Genomic DNA, 16863 nt, shown 5'->3' with positions numbered 1-16863 from the left:
CGAGAAAAGGAAGAAACAAGGGCACTGACCCTTAGACGTTTCTTAGAAAAAGCCTAAAGGGGTCGCCTCGACTGAGGGACTCGGCAAGAAAAGAGAGAAATGACGGTGCACTGACCCTAAACTGTTTCTGAGATAGAAAAAGCTTAAAGGGTCGCCTCGACTGAGGGACTCGGCAAGAAAAGAGAGAAACAACGGGGCACTGACCCTAAACTGTTTCTGAAATAGAAAAAACCTAAAGGGTCGCCTCGATTGAGGGACTCGGCGAGAAAAGGAAGAAACAAGGGCACTAACCCTTAGACATTTCTTAGAAAAAGCTTACAGGGGTCGCCTCGACTGAGGGACTCGGCAAGAAAAGAGAGAAATGACGGGGCACTGACCCTAAACTATTTCTGAGATAGAAAAGGCCTAAAGGGTCGCCTCGACAGAGGGACTCGGAGAGAAAAGGAAAAAATAGTGAAAGCACAAGGACACCCATCCTCAAGTATTTTTCAGAAAATGAGAAGCATACGGAGGCGCCTCTATTGAGGGACTCGGCCAGAAAAGCTCCATGATTCGAAAGGTAAAAAAGATTTTTTCGGTTATAAAACAAAGAGATCAGAGGGCCAAAAGAGATGTTTTCATTAATGAAAGTCCAAAGGGAGGACCAACCCTTACAAAAGATGGAGTTGCAAAAACTTAAGCTACAGTAGGAGGTGATGTGGCTTTAACCCCCTCGACCTGCTCCTCTGCCGATGGTCCAGCTGGAGGGGCAGTCGAAGGGTCTTCTGTTTGCGGAGGCGCATCAGTAAGCGCAGCCAAATTCGTTGTCGGCAGGACTGGAGGAGAAGGAGAGGAAGCCACGGTCGCGGCCCCGGGCGCTGGCAGCGGCTCGATCACCGGCTTGAGACCTCAGCCTTCAGGAGTGAAAGAGGGGTCGCGGGCCAGCAAGAGGGCTTACATCTCCAATTGTTCCTCGCGGTAGCCCAGGCGGAAGTCACGCTCGCCGAGGTCGTGCAGGTAGTCATTACCCTCCGGAGTCGCTAGCCACTCTTTCGCCAGCTCCTCCCGACGACCTGCCATCGCCGACTTCACGTCCGTGTCGAAAGTTGCCGACCCCTTGTACTCGGCTACTGCGGCGACAGCCTTATCCCGCTCCTCCTCCCACAGGCGAGTCACCCTTAGGAGTTCAGCTGTGTGGACCTCCCTCTCTTTGGCAAAAACCGCCTGCTCCTCTTGGCGAGCCTCATCTGATTGCCGCAGGCGGACGTTGAGGCTGTGTATCCCAGCTTTAAGGGCCTGCATTCGCTTCCTCATCTCCAGCTAGAAAGCAAGGTTCAGGGGAAACAACTGCGTTAGAAAAGACAAAAGAAGGAAGAAGAAGTCAAGAACAAGAGGATTGAAGACTCACCCGGTAAGATTGGCGCAGAGAAGCCTCCAAGATGTACTCATCCTGCATCTTGTTCGCCGCCTCCAAGTCCTTCGGAAGAAGCACGTGCTCGGCCCAGTTCTGGACCGAGTAATCACCTTGCCATATCTGGGCGTCTTCATTGAGACCCAAGCTTATCCGGATCTTCTTGGGTGGAGGCACGTCCGGTTGTTCCTGCGAACGCTTGGAGCTTGGACTCCCCGTTGGGGCTGGAGGCAGAAGTCGGGAAGGAGAAGCTGTCGGGGAGGTCGACAAATCCACAACGTTTCTGGGTGGAGTAGCGTGAGGCACCAGGAGAGAAAGAGAGGAGGAAGCCGTTGGAGTACCGGTTGAGCACTGCGTTAGTAGGCACCTCATTTTTTCAGCACGATCAGCCATGGCGTCGGTCGGAACTTCAGCTTCCTCCGAAGAAGTATACGCGGAGTCGTCGAGACCTGCACGTGCGAAAGGTTAGTCACTCGGCGAAGAAGAAGAACAAGGGGAAAGGGTCTAGAAGAAGACTACCTGTGGTGGTCGCCCCAGTAGGCAGAAGACCCCATTTCGCCATGGCTCGCAGTCGCGACCAACGCTTGGCGGAGTAGGGTCCCATTCCCATCTAAAACTTGGCACCCTGGGTCTCCTCTAGAGTGAAGACAGCTTGCCGGGAGCAAGTCTTGAAGAGGGTAGCCGGCCACATGGTGAGGGAGGTAAAAGGAGAGAAAGAAGGACGAACAAAGAAGAAATAGGGTTTCTAATCCTTCACAGAATCAAGAAGACCCTCGAAAAGGAGACGCCTAGGTCGGGCGGAGACTTGTACGAAGCCCTTGGAATGAGGGCTGACTTTGTTCACGGTGAACAGACACCGGAACAGTTCTATGTCGGGCTCACAGAGCCACCAGCGACAAAGAACTATGAAACAGACAAGAAGGCGATGGGAGTTGGGTACGAGCTGGCCTGGAACCAGGTTGTAATAGCGAAAGAAGAGGGGGAGAAATGGATGGGGTGGCACTCGGAAACCAAAGGCCACCAAGTGCAAGTGTACGCTGACATAACCCTCTGGCGTGTCAAAAATTGGCCGGTTTTCTGGCGGGAGGACGACGGCCGACGGACCGAGAAGATAGCGAGCCATCTCTAGTCCGCCGCCGATGCAAGCGACGGAGTATCTGCTGTAGGGGCTATTGACTCGAAACCACCCTTCTGCCGTTGAAAGTTGTCAGGCAGGGCCGCCACTGTTGTTAGTGGGGTCGGACTCAAAGGCACAGCCGACCCAAAGGAGGACGGGATCGGCTGAGAAGAAGACGGGGAAGGGAGGTCTGAAGGAGCCTCCCGACGGCGAGGAGACGAAGAAGAGGATGAAGAAGAAGACGAGGAAGAAGTGGCGAATGACGTCGCCGGACGGTGAGAAGGAGAGGAAGAAGAAGACATGACTCGAATGTGTTCACCAACCTGGAAGGGTTTCGGTAGGATGCAAGGAGAAGAGCAAGGTTCACCGGTGGCTTTATTTCTCTTTTTTTGCTCTCTTTTGAAACGAAGTAGACAATGGGGGAGAAGAAGGGATGTATTTAAACTGGGGAGAATCCCAAGGGGCCACCACGTGTCAATCACCTATAGGAGGGTGAGGGATGTTGATTGATTTAAAGAGACAGCTGCATTAAATGCCCTCGAAAAATGGAACGACGGTTGAAGCTAGGGTTAGCCCAGACGGCGCGTTTAGGTATGCGAGGAGTCAGAGTGACCCGGCCTGTCTAATCCAGGCCCAACCTCGCCATAATCCCTTTGGGCCGCTCCAGTACCCGTCTAGGCAAGATAACCCTATAATGAGTCCGTTGCCAGTCGAGTAAGGTGTCGGCACTGATAATCCAACATCGGTATCCAATCGAGTGATTAGTTGGGCTTCGGGCTAAGGGTCGCCGTCAACCCCGCGATCGAGCAAGTAAGACCAACCACCCTTAACGAAAGGTTAAGTCGACTGAGGGGAAGTTAGCTAAAGCAATAAAACAAAATTCTTTCTCCAGAGATAATGAAAACAAGACAGAGTGTTTATTAATCAAGGCAGACAGGCCTACATCGCAGTCACGGTACAAACTAAGAAGCATAAAAAGCGGAATCACGGTTTGGAAGTTTCCTTGGTCGGACGAACAGAAGGAGATGGTCATTCTAGGAACAGTCGGGGCTGGAAAGGAGGCGGAGTCGAATCCGGGTCCGTCACGTCATCTACATAGACCGGCAGCTCCCCGTCGTCAATCATTTGAAGAGGTCTTTCAAGAGCACTGGGAGACATGGCCACCCCAAAGAGCAGAGGAACTTCACACACCTCCTCCTCGTCTAATGGCGGCTCGTTTATCACCGGTCCCACTCGCCGGTTGGTTAAGTCCACCGGAATCACGTCCAGCATGTCTGGGGAACCACGATGGGGTCTGAGGCGGAGTCGCCCACCAAATGGCCACCATTGGCTAGCCTCAACTGCCTCAGTTTCTCCAGCCGAGACTGCTCCTTCTGATGGATGGAGAAACACTGGTCGCCGACTTTATAGCTCATGTCAAAATGAAGAGAGAAATAGCCGGCTGCAAATGGTACCGAGAAAGAAAAGTGGGGAGGGCAAGTAAGAAGGAGCCCTATTTATAGCCAGATCAAGCAAATTTTAAAGAGCAAATCGCGGGGGAGAATCAAAACTGCCATCATTAGGGAAGGAATAAAGTCAGGAATATGCGTCAGTGAAAGATCCCATCAATCTTGCTCGGGCAGAGCAAGATTCCTGCCATGGCCTGAAAAGTAAATCTCCCACAGATACGGGAGGATTGCGAATGACAGGCCTCGGGCAGAGCAATAGCCGATCGATGGGTCGGCGAAATAACAAATATAACTGCATGCTCGAAAAGGGGGAAAGGAGAACCCAAAAGCAAGAGATAAATTCACTCAGTTTATTAAAAGGAGGGGCAGTACATTGAGAAAGAAAGGAACTTTAGTTTATACTAATATAGGTTCCTCTCACAGTCCCTCATTGAATCTCACTCGACACACATCTCGCCGCTCGAAGACCTCAGGTAGTGCAATTCACTCGTCCGACGAGGTAGCGAGCAAAGTCAGCATCCGACATTAGGTCGGTGGCCGGACCATTGAGGTCATCCAGAGGGATGGTGAACATCATTTTGAAGGCTAGTTGCTCTGGGACTGCCACCTCGACGAAAGTCCTGTCCTGGGCCGTGACACGGGCCTTGGTCTGGGGCGAAAGATCAGTCAGAGAAGAGGAGTCCACCACCAGATGCGGGGCCTCAGTCGCCATCCGCAAGTCAGAACAAGTGAAGCTGGAATAATGCCTCCAGGAGGAGGGTTTGTGAGCTTTCTTCTTGCCTTTCTCCAGCCTCGACCGCTTGGAAGGAGGAGGGTGGGGGGGGGGGGGGCGGCGACCCAAAATCGATCTTCTCCCCTTTTATGGGAGAGCGACCCATGCTGATCAAGGGGATGAGGAAAATCCAAGAACGGAAATGCTATTTATAAGTTTGAGGGATGGAGGAAAGAGTTAAAATGGATCCGGCGAATCAGGCAGATCGCGCAGGATCCGGGCGTTAACCGGCCATTGAAGGAGGGAGATTAGAAGAGATTTTGGGGGATTTGCAGTAAGGGTACGATCACTTTCCAACATTTGAGTAAGAAGACTAAATATTGAAAAGTGAGGGACTAGTTGATGGGGTGTGGACCCCGGGTCCAAAGCCTGGAAGGGAGAGAAGAAGCCCAAAAATAAAGAGTGGCCTGAAGAGAGGAAGGGGCCAGGCCCAAAGGAAGGAAGGCCCAAGAGAGGTATGGACCGAGCCAAGGAGTCGGCCCGACCCCGAGGTCGGCGCGAGTGATAAGAGACCATTGGAAGATTTAAGAGGGTGTTTAAGAGACCCAGTCAAAGAGCCGTTGGGAAGCCCAGTAACGGCAGCCCAACGGCCTTTAGAAATAAATAGTGGTTAATGGGCCAATTATGACCTTAAATGTATGTTTTAAAGTCCAATCCAAAGGAGACTTGCTATAAAAGGCTCCTCAAAAGCTGTAAAAAGGGCGAGTTCGTTCCAAGAGAAGAGAGACCCACATTCACAAAGCATTCTTATTCCCTTCTATTTTTTAAAGTTGAATCCACCAACCACGGTTGTGTTGGACCTCCCTGGGCCCAAAAACCCTAAAACCAACACTTGGCATAACCAAAGTGAAATAACACATATTTTATAAATATAAAGCTATTACATTCTTTATTTGTTCATAAGAAATCTAAATCCCAAAACAAAAACATAAGATATTATATATATGAAATTAAGTTTAATGACCTAAGAATTCCAAACGAGCAAATTACCAATATAATCCCTAGACTATGTTGATTTCACCAATTTCATCCTACTCATTTTGACTTTGCTAATTGCATCCTTCGACTATCAAAATTTTAACTGTTTCAGTCCTTCGGTGACTTAGACGGCAATTTTTTAGGGGTATTATTGCAAGTTCACTGTGCATTCGCCATTTTCATCCTCCTCCGACGGTGTAGAAGCAAAACACGGAGCTTCGTCGGATAACAAGCAAAAGGGAAGAGGCGGAATCTAATATCTTCTACGGTGGAATCAATAAAGCTAATATTTTCCTAGTTAATAACGGAAGCTTCACATGCAGAATCAAGAAGGAGAAAAGAAGGAAAATAATAGTTTTATTGTTATGTTCTTCTTGTTACAAAAATTACCAATAACCTCAACATATATATAATGAAGATAAAGGTATTGTAACTGAAATCCTTTATTCTAAACTGCTAGAATTTAGGAATGAATGGATGCATGATTTATGGAGTCTAATATTTAGGAATGAATTGCTGCATGATTTTTGGAGTCTTAAGAATGAATTGTTGCATGATTTTTGGAGTCTAATACCCCCCCATAAACTGGAGCATGGAGGTCCTCAATGCCCAGTTTAGACTTGAAGATATGAAATGCTGGAGAGGGTAACGCCTTGGTCAGACCATCTGCAATCTGCGTAGAAGAGGAAACAGACAATAACTTGATGAGACCTTGGCTGAGTCTTTCACGAACAATGTGACAATCTATATCTATATGCTTTGTACGTTCATGAAATACGTGATTCTCAGCGATAGCAATAGCTGATTTGCTATCACAGAATACGGCGGCAGGCTTGTTTGGTTTGATTTGCAAATCATGGAGTAAGGAGTGCACCCACTGCACCTCGCAGACAGTGGCAGCCAAGGCCCGATACTCTGCTTCTGATGACGAACGGGAGACAGTGGCTTGTTTCTTTGATTTCCACGAAACAAGGGCAGAGCCTATAAAGATACAGAAACCCGTAATGGATTTGCGAGTTTCTGGACATGAGGCCCAATCAGAATCTGAAAAAACATTCAACTCCATTTTATTATTTCTTGGGTATAGCAAGCCCTGGCCAGGGGCTTTCTTGATATAACGAAGGACTCGGTGGGCGGCAGTCAAGTGGTCCGAAGTTGGAGAGTCGACAAATTGACTTAACTGCTGAGTTGCGTATGAAATATCTGGCCTTGTTGCTGTGAGATACAACAACCTGCCAATCAGACGTCTATAACCAGAAGGATCTTTGAGAAGAGAACCTCCTTCTTTGGTTAGACGTGTTCCAGGGACCATGGGAGTATCAACCGGTTTGCTGTGAAGAAAACCAGCCTCTTCAATTATGTCTAAAGCGTATTTCCTTTGGCAGAGGTTCAAACTATCTTCTGTCATATGTGCTTCAATACCCAGAAAGTACCCCAAACTTCCCAAGTCCTTGATTTTAAAAGTATTGTCAAGAAACGTCTTAAGTTCTTGAATGAGATGTGAGCTAGGACTTGTGACGAGGATGTCATCTACATAAACAAGGACTGCTATAAATGATGCGGCATGTCCTCTAGTGAACAAAGAAGGATCAAACTTGGACTGTTGGAAACCATTGCTAATCAAGGCGGCACTCAATTTAGCATTCCACTGTCGGCTGGCTTGTTTAAGGCCATAGAGTGATCTTAGTAACTTGCAAACCTGCCCTTGTTTCTCCCCTTGAAAGCCAGGTGGAAGCACCATGTAAACTTCCTCAACTAAGTCACCATGGAGGAAAGCGTTATTGATGTCTAGTTGATGAATAAGCCATGCTCGAGAGGATGCCACAGCTAGGAAGGTGCGAATGGTGGTCATTCTCGCAACCGGGGAAAAAGTTTCTATGTAGTCAATTCCCAACTGTTGAGTGTAGCCCTTGGCTACCAATCTGGCCTTATAGCGTTCCACCGATCCATCCGCCTTGAGCTTTACCTTATATACCCATTTACACCCTATGGGTGTTTTCCCGGGGGGCAAATCAACCAAGGTCCATGTATGATTGTCTTGTAGTGCCTTGATTTCAGCAGCCATAGCTTCTTTCCAATGATCATCACATATGGCTTGACTATAGGTCTGTGGCTCTTTGATGGATGCTACAGCCATGGAGAATTTCATGTGAGGCAAAGAAATATGGTTGTAGGATATAACTCTAGGTAAACTGTGGGGTGAGGTGCCCTGAGTCGTGATCGCGGCTGTATCGCAATAGTAGTCTAGGAGCTTACTTGGAACACATCTGTTTCTGTCTGAACGTCGTGGTTGCAAATCAACAGGAGCTAGATCGCTGCTAACTCGGGCAGATTCAGGAGACTGAATATCAATAGTATGCGGAGTGTTATTGCTGGAATGATCTGCATCAACATCCAAAGACTGTAAAGGACTAACATCAGTCATTGCATGGCCGAATTGTGGCTGGCCAAAATCATGAACAAGTGGATCATGCAATTCTATGTCCATGGAGGTGGGAATATTGGGCAGAGATGGTTGTGGAGATTGAGTCTGTTTATGCATACCCTTCTCTGCCATAGGAAATTGGGATTCATAAAATATAACATCCCTAGAGATAATAGTAGATCCTTCATCCATATCATATAATAAATATCCTTTGATTCCAGCTGGTATGCCAATAAAAATATACCTTTTCCCCCGGGGAGCCATTTTATGCCTCGCCTTAGAATTTGTGGCAGCATAGCACAAGCAGCCAAAAACTCGAAGGGATCTTATGTCTGGGGCGCTTCCATATAATATATGATACGGAGTGGAGAGATTGATCACTGGAGAAGGAAGCCTATTTATCAAGAAAACTGCATGCATCACGCAATGGCCCCAAAAATCCAAAGAAAGATGAGCTTGAAAACGAAGTGATCTAGCAACATTAAGAATGTGTTGATGCTTACGCTCAACAACTGCATTTTGTTGAGGAGTGTTGACACAAGAACGTTGATGAACAATACCATTTTCTAAGAAAAAATCATCCATTCTAAATTCAACTCCATTGTCACTTCGAATGATTTCTATCATCTTACCAAATTGAGTAAACACATATGCATGAAACCGCTTCACAAATTGTCTACTTTCAGCTTTAGTTTTCATCAAATGCACCCATGTAAATCGTGAGTAATCGTCAACTATAGTAAGAAAGAAATATTCACCTTTCAATGAACAAAACGGGAAAGGTCCCCATATATCAATATGAACCAAATCAAAACAAGCATTCGAACGAGTAGTGCTTAAAGGAAAGGGAGAGCGTTTGTGCTTAGCTAAATGGCACACATCACATGCTACACTCTTAATTTTTGAGGTATCAATGTCACAAAGGAGATGGAGCTTGTTGGTTGGAAAATGACCCAGCCTTTGGTGCCAGAGCTCCGGGCTAATGCACTGCATAAAATAATGCTTATTCTGTGACTTTGGTTCCACCATTATGTATAGGCCTTTTTCTTCTCTAGCTAAACCAGCTATCTGCCCATGAATCCCCTGGATTATGCATTGTTTAGACATGAAAATCAGTCTATGGGTAGTATCTTCAATCAACTTACTCACAGAATTAATATTAAATTTGAAAGATGGAATATGCAGTGCTTCCTTTAGATACAAACTGTTATTAAGCTTGACATCCCCTACATGCTCAACTGTTATGCATTGGCCAGTGGGAAGATGCACTTTAACCCCATTCACCATGTGACAAGTGGTAAGAGAATCAAGGGAGCACACTATGTGATTTGTGGCTCCCGAGTCAAGGATCCAAGTTGAAGAATTTAGGGAAAGGGAGTTAATAGAAAACTTGCCTTCATTATCTATGTGTAGTTCATCAAATTTAGGAGTTAAAGCAATTGCAGCAGCCAAATTCGAGCTAGACGATCCGGATGGCTGAGCTGGTTGATTCTGCAGGACTGAGATGAGCTTTTGTAACTGTTCAGATGTTATCCCCAGGTCTGAGTTATTCAAAACTGCTGCTGTGACTGGCTGTTTACTCTTGGATTTATAGCCCTGAACCCAACCGGGAGGAAATCCGTGTTTTTTATAGCATCTATCTACTGTGTGTCCGGTCATACCACAATATGTACATTTTGCCTTTGCACCACCAATAAATTTTCTGCCATTATATGAGGATGCTGCAACAGTTTCCTCATTCGCATTGTTGTGAACCGCATTGGATTGATTGAGATCAAGGTTTCCTAGAGTCAAATTTCTCAAAGCAATTTGTCTTTCTAGTTTCTCAGCCATAACAAAAACTTTGTAAACTTCTGGCAAAGGATCTAAAACAAGCACGTTTGATTTCAAGCTATCATAGTCCTCATTTAGACCTTGCAAAAAAAGAATTACCTGATCCACTTCTCTCTCACTTCTGATGACTTCAACGAGATCACATGAGCACTTTGGAGTGCATTTGCAAAGAGGAATCGGCCTTAGATTATTCATCTGCTCCCATAAGGTTTTACTCTTAGTATAGTATTCGTTGATGGAGAGAGATCCCTGTTTAAGGCTATGGATCTCACTTTGTAAGATAGAGATACGTTGTGCATCTCTTTGTGAGAAGCGTCTTCATAGATCCTCCCAGATGTCTCTCGGTTTGTCGAAGTGCATCACACTCTGCACTATGGATGGATGCAGTGACTTGAAGATCCAAGAACAGATCATCAAGTTGCATCTCCTCCAAGCCGCATAGTGTGGATGTTCTCTGCTCGGTGGTGCAGTACTTCTATCAACCAGCGTCCATTTGTTTTTGACTTCTAATGCAATCTGCATAGACACACTCCAAGTGCCATAATTTGAGATCCCCGTTAATGGAGGAGTCACAAGAACCGCCGATGGACTATCATTGGCGTTGAGGAAGAGAGGATCCTCTAGATCCCCAGTGTTGTAGTTCCTTTGATTCTGAGATGTTGTGTTCCCCTGCGGAACGTCCTGAGAAGCTGCGACACGAGGCTGATCAACCGGCGTAGTGTTGTGACTGGGATCGCCGGTGACAATGGCTGCGTAATTGCGCCATGGCTCTGATACCATAACGGAAGCTTCACATGCAGAATCAAGAAGGAGAAAAGAAGGAAAATAATAGTTTTATTGTTATGTTCTTCTTGTTACAAAAATTACCAGTAACCTCAACATATATATAATGAAGATAAAGGTATTGTAACTGAAATCCTTTATTCTAAACTGCTAGAATTTAGGAATGAATGGATGCATGATTTATGGAGTCTAATATTTAGGAATGAATTGCTGCATGATTTTTGGAGTCTTAAGAATGAATTGTTGCATGATTTTTGGAGTCTAATAGTTAATCACAATCATCACATAAATCAATCAGAAACAGGAAACAAATCCACCAAATTGACAATCAAGCAGAACAGGAATACAAAAACTCGAATCTTAGGTGGCCCAAATTGAAATTCATAATTCAAGAAATCCACAAAAAAAAAAAAAGCAAAATATGACCAAATTCACCTACTTAGACCATCGAAAACACTTACATTGAAGCAAAAACTAATCAGAACGTATACAAAATTCAGACCAATTAAAGCCCATTTTAATAAAATAAAAGAAAGTCCTCACCTTTGAATCCATCATTTGCTTAAGCCTAAGCATCATCCGAAGTGCATCTTCTTTAGCCACCTGCAGCTCCTGTTGAAATCGAAGAGCTTTGCGCTCTGAAACCATAATCCTAGTAGTCGCCTCCTTCGCTGTGTTCAGTATTATATCAGCATACGCCTTTTCCAAAGCTCTTAATCTCTGCAAACCCAAAAAACAAAAACAAAAAAAAAGTAAAGAAAACAAATAAAGGGGGAATCGCACCAAGCACGTAAAGACCCAAAAATCAAAATTTAAATTATAAATAAAAAGGCAACAACACGACCAAAATCGATCCTCATATTTTTTGGAGATACATAAAAATGGTAGGCAGTTGGAGGTTTAAGTAGTGGTTGAGACAATTGCACCGCCGAGCATAACGGCGGGTTAAAGCAGCGGAACATTACCTCGTCGGTCGCCATTGCGGCAACCTTAAAGCATAGAAGAGTTTGTCTGGTGTGTATTAAGGTTTTCGTGTTTACGAGCAAAGGTGTAGAGAGAGAGAGAGAGAGAGAGGCCAGTCGTGAGAGGTTGGGGATGGTGGCGAGCGGAAGTTGGGGTACTTGGCGAAGCGGTCGCCGGCTTCGGAGAAGGTGAAGAGGCGGCGGTGGACGTAGTGGGTGTTGAGGAAGTTGACGTGGATGGCGTGGAGGCAGAATATCTCAGCGAGTTTTAGCATGGAGTTCACGCCATCTTCTGCTTCTACGTTGTCGGAGATGAAAATGGCTAATGCATAGTGAATTTCCAATAATACCCCTAAAAAATTTCTGTCTAAGTCACCGAAGGATTGAAATGGTAAAAATTTTGATAGTTGTAGCATGCAATTAAAGAAGTCAAAATGAGTAGGACAAAATTGGTGAAATCGACATAGTCGAGGGACCACTTTGGTAAGTTGCTCAATTTCAAACAGAAGTTTACTATATACCAAACGTCGTACTTATAAACTGTAAAAAAGTATACCTCACATTTGATATGAATTCTAAAGTATATTGATAAATTTAACAAGTATAGTATCTTGAGCTTGATTTGAAGGTAAATACTTTAAATTTCAAAACTAAGTAAAGAAATAATTACACCAGTGAGCTATTTGTTGCATATTTCAATAAGTAATACTAGAGTACCAGACATGTCTCATATCCTCTAATTCAGTGAGCTTCAGTGAGCTATTTGTTGCATATTTCAATAAGTAATACCAGAGTACCAGACATGTCTCATATCCTCTAATTCATTGAGCTTCAAAAATGTCTAACAAAAATGTAAACAACCATTATGCAAATATTAATGTGAAATTGGATTTACTTATTTAAAACTGTACTTGTAAACTTACTTGGGTTTGAGTTCTATTATGATCATACTCTTCTCTTGATGATTTTAGGTGTCAATGTCAATGAGAACCCTTGGAAATGCATGGATATTGCTTGGTATGCTGTTGAAATCCTTAAAATGGGTTTCTATAAGCTTTTCTGTGCAACAAATGAGAAACAAAAATGGACAATATTCCGAATATCACTCCATAAATATTATTAAAAATGGAGGAAGTACATACAATAAAATGTTTACAATGAATTTTTTTCATAAAAAGGAGCTTTAAGACAATATTAAAAAAGGGAAGAAAGTGTTGGGTTTTATCATGAAACACGTACTATTTATAGGCTGCTTCTCACTAAAAATCAATTTAAAAAATGCACTCATTATTTTTTAGTAAGCTTGCTTGTGTTATACATATAACTTGTAAAACTAAACATAACATTGGTAAATGAACTTGGCATCAACAAAACCGAAGAGGTGCCTTGGAAATGGGAATGAAATTTATTTAAAATTAACTTGTCATTAAAGACATGTGGTTTCATTCACAACGAATACTACAAGATGTCTTGATAATAGAAAGGAAATTTATAAAATATATATTGCCAAAACGCTTGTTTTACATGGGCGGGAAAATGAAGCAATTTCATTGGTTGAACCTTGTTCCTATATTATATACTAGTTATCCACCCGTGAGATGCACGGGGTGAAAATGAATTTATATTATAAGTAAATATTGAATTACTAATACACATTTTAAGAAAATATATAATTATTTAAGGCGAAATACGGAGTACAAAATTTTTCAAAACAATACTAAATATACCCAACTCATAAACATGAATAGACATAAACATAAATTGAAATAATTATATATATCCAATTACAAATTTTTAAAAACTTCTTGATACACAACATTTATGGGGTGTTTGGTTGGCATGAATTGCATTGGCATTGAATTGCAAATCAATGAAATGATAAACTACATTGTTTGGTTGGAGGGAATTGCAATTCATAGGTCCCCCCTATGAATTGCAATTCAATGAATTCATCCATACAATGAAGGAAGGAAGGAAATGACATATTTGCCCTTTGAATGTTATTATTAATATTATTACATAAGGGTATTTTAGTCTTTATATCACTTCTCCCATTTCTATTATTTCTCCCCACCAAACAATGTAATTGTAATTCCTACTTTATTCCCACCTTATTATTTTTCCACCGAATTACAATTCATTTCTCCCTTAATTCCTTCCTTCCAACCAAACACCCCGTTACTGTTGAAGAATAATACTCATCATTCTCACCTAAAACCAACACTTTACCACTTGGGTTGTTAACTCTAGACAAAGCCACATACAACTATCCATGCACAAAAGCATGTTTTTTTCATAAGTAATGACCAATCTTATATTATTGCACAAACCAAGAGTATGGTCAATGTTTTGCAAAAGCATAACTGGAAATCCAACTTGCAAGTTAATATAATGATTTGGAATACACGAACATTTTAAAGTGTTCAGAAATTTTGTGGTATGTAACCCAACCAAAGTGTCTACTTTAGAATCTGATTGACAAATGGAATCACAACTGAAATAAGTTATACTATCTGCCAGATCCAAGCCACTCATGTACTCATTGATTTCATGAACTAAATCCAAAGTCGGAGTCAGAATAGCTCGACCAATTAGAGATTCCATAGCTAGACTATTTTTTTTGGACACGCAAATCTCACAGGTCCGTTGCTTAAAAAATTAATAAAGTGAGAGAAAACTTTCGATCTAATGCTCTCATGCTTAGGGTTTTTCATCTATATCGTATTTCTTCTACACTTTATCTGATTATACCCACATTTTCTCTTTCAATAGTCGGCTATACCCCCTCAGATGTATGACTGAATAAAGATGAATCGGCCAAAATCGGAAAACCCCCTTGCACAAGATCCTTGCGAGAAACGTTGCCAGCGTAAAAACTCGGAGGTAAGATGTCGAAAATAAAATTCTTTTGTTTTTAAATTCCTTATAACATTGATATATGTTAGTGTTTTGTTTTTCTCCATAAAACCGCAACATATGATTTCCAATATTATTATGGCAAACTAAGATAGGGTTTAGTTTGGTGTCTGTTTGCTGCTACAGAAGACTGATTGATCAGAGACATCAACAGACGCACTGACACTGAAGATCTGATAAAGGAAGAAGTTTCCAAAAAACACTGAACGCGGTTTGAAGACTTTTGAAAAGAAAATCAGCGGATCTGTTTTGGAAGGTATGTACCGAATCTCTAAGATTTCATTCTTCACAAATCGTCCTACCATCTACAATCAAAGATATTTTTGGAGAGTGGCTTTTCTAAGGAAGTATAAGTACCCTCATTCGGTCATGAATTAGGGTTACATTTAGTAAGAAAAAAAAAAGGCACTCCTTGCTATACAGAAGATCACATCTTTGATTATGCCTCTTCTCAAGAATATATGTTCTTGGTGATTATGATGAAGAACTTGAGAAGAACTATCGTTGCTTAAACGAAAGGACGCGAAGATCACATAGTTGTGGGAACAACGTGGGACTGCGTCATTGAAGCGGATTGCATCAGAGTTATCTCCCCAACCGAAGGGATTTCGTTGGACTTCTGCATGCGTGGCTCTCCGTCTTCAACAACCCACTAAACCTTTGTAGACTGGTTACGTACCTTGTGTGGGGCACTTGGGTGAGATTCTTATTTCTCTACCTTTGTACATTGGATTATGAGTTAGTGGATTGGACGCCTCGGTGATCATCCCCCAGATATAGATACACACTGTATCGAACTGGGTAAACATCGTATGTGTGTTCTTATTATCTGCTTTAGTTTTTCCTCGACAAACTAATTGCCAATCTATCGATCTGACTGACAATTCACGTCTTCGCATCAGTCAGTTTAATATATCAGTTGTTTATATCTAATAATCATCTTAATCTGGGGAAATGCAAAACTATATGTGGTATCAGAGCTTTTAAGTCAATACAATGACTTGATCCTTACGGGAAGGTTTATTTTGCATTGTTCTCTCTTTAAGAAGCTGTTTTTCGTGTAGTCTGTTGGGCGTTTGTCTGCTTTCGGCTTGTGTGTTTTGTCTGGGTGTCTTTTCGTTCAGGATGGATGCAAGTATGTGTGACACCCCAAAAATCCAAATTTAATTCATGGATTAATTGAGTAATTAATCCTATTTCAATTGATGAATTAATTCCTAAAATCCTAAAATTTAAAAGTTGGGGACTAGTATTTGACTAGTCAACTCCAAAGTCAAGTTATACCTTGAGCTTTGAAGAGAGTTCCCTTGTTCCTTACACTTTCTAATGTTAGTAAGGGCATTCTTGACCTTTCACCTAGTGTTAGTATTGTAACCTAACCTAGAAGACATATTCATTTCACCCCTTACACTTTCTAAAATTTAGCTGTACCTTCTCTCTAGAAAGGTGAGTAGCTTTTCCTCCAAGCTAAGTTGAGACCTTGCCAAGACTTCAAGAGTTTCTTCTAAGATTCAACCTTTCACCTATTTGGGCATCTAGGAGGGTAAGATCTAAGCCTATCTTGTGTTTTTGGTTCCATCTTAGGTGTCTTTTCTTAAAGGTAGGATCTTTATGATCTTTTGATTTGTTCTTGAAGTGGGTTTGGAAAGTGAGCCTTGTGAGGAGCTCGTTGAGGTGTGAAGTGAAGTCTTTTAGTCTACAAGAGGTAACCCATGCTCTACAAAATCTATTTTGCTTACCTATATGTGATTTCTTGGATTCTACATGTGTTTTGCTATGAAATGTGAGTGTTGATGTATGATCTTGTGAAAATGCATATCTAGAGCTTGTGTTTAGGGTTCTTTTGTACCATTTCTTGGCATTTCCTTTGATTCAAGTCATTTTGTTGTATTTGGTGAGATTTGGCATGTTTTGGACTTGACTTTGAGCTTGGAGTTGAAAATCCCCAAAGGGATTATTTTGGACACAGGGATGTACCTGTAACACCCCGTGTTACGGCCTTCAATCCTGGATTAATTATTTAATTAATCCCGTTAATAATAATTAAATATGATTTAATTCGGTTAGGTTTCCCTTTAATTAATTAATGAGGTCCACCATGAACCGTGGACCCTTGCCTAAATGAGAGTCTTAGGCCTATTAGGAATAAAGGAAGTAGGCCTTTTACTATTCAGATTATGATTAGGATTCTCTTTAATTAATTAATATGGTCCACTATGGACCATGGACCCTTATCCCT

This window comes from Ipomoea nil, unplaced genomic scaffold, assembly GCF_001879475.1.
Source record: "Ipomoea nil cultivar Tokyo-kokei standard unplaced genomic scaffold, Asagao_1.1 scaffold2537, whole genome shotgun sequence".
In the NCBI taxonomy this organism is placed as follows: domain Eukaryota; kingdom Viridiplantae; phylum Streptophyta; class Magnoliopsida; order Solanales; family Convolvulaceae; genus Ipomoea; species Ipomoea nil.
This window is presented reverse-complemented; position numbering follows the sequence as displayed.